Source organism: Penaeus monodon, chromosome 15 (genome assembly GCF_015228065.2).
Source record: "Penaeus monodon isolate SGIC_2016 chromosome 15, NSTDA_Pmon_1, whole genome shotgun sequence".
NCBI classification, from domain to species: Eukaryota; Metazoa; Arthropoda; class Malacostraca; order Decapoda; family Penaeidae; genus Penaeus; species Penaeus monodon.
Window position 1 is genome coordinate 28,900,834 of NC_051400.1, and position 822 is coordinate 28,901,655.

Sequence of the window (822 nt, forward strand, 5' to 3'; positions counted from 1 at the left end):
ACATCTCTAAATGAAATTTCACTATTGCTACATGGTGTACTAGAATTTATTAAATAGGGAAGATAGTCATAGGATAAATCTTCAGGCTAAGTTACTAACAACACTACGGATGCTGAAAATAAAATTGCAGTGAACTACGAGCGAACAAAATAAAGTTATATTTTGGCAGCTTTGACGATGTTTTCATCTAATAAACACAACAAAGAGGCGAAGAAAAGCGGAAACGGATTAAACAGAGAATAATTTTCATCAGCTTCCTTTCCTTTCATCAACTCGTTTGTGTTTTAGGAGAGGAACCGGCTGAGATGCATCTTGATATTAAGAAAGAGGTGAAAAAAGGAGCATTAGGTGCAATAAAACGCCAATGGCTATGAAAAAAATAACCACGAGCCATGAATGCAATCTACAAAATAGACTTGAATAGTGAAACACGAGCCATGAGCGCAATCTACGAAAATATATTTTAATAATGAAAAGCCGTGAAATCAACCTACAAAAAGAAAAAGGAAAGTCCAAAAGCTTAACGTGATGGCAAATGACCTCGACATAAGCAAAGCATTCCATAACATAAAGAAGAAAACGACCAACAGAAACGACTCGGCAGCTTACCTCCTCCCACGGGTCCTCGCCAGCCTTTCTCAAGCATGCAACAAAACAGAGGGTCATGTAACAACTACAGCAGAGGCGTTGCAGGGCCATGCCAGCGCCTCTCGCTCGCGCGTCCGACTCGCTCTTTGCACTAACCTCGCTAGCGTTTGGATCTTGTGTATATAGGGCACAAATACATACACAAATGTCCGCATAAAAAATATGTGTCTGAAT

At 39.8% G+C, this 822-nt stretch overlaps 1 protein-coding gene across 1 annotated transcript in view; it reads right to left on the reverse strand.

Annotated features, from left to right (window-relative positions):
- LOC119582299 (secretin receptor-like) overlaps positions 1-822 on the reverse strand; it is a 19,276-nt gene that overhangs the window by 4,725 nt on the left and 13,729 nt on the right. The gene's annotated exons all lie outside the window — the stretch shown is intronic.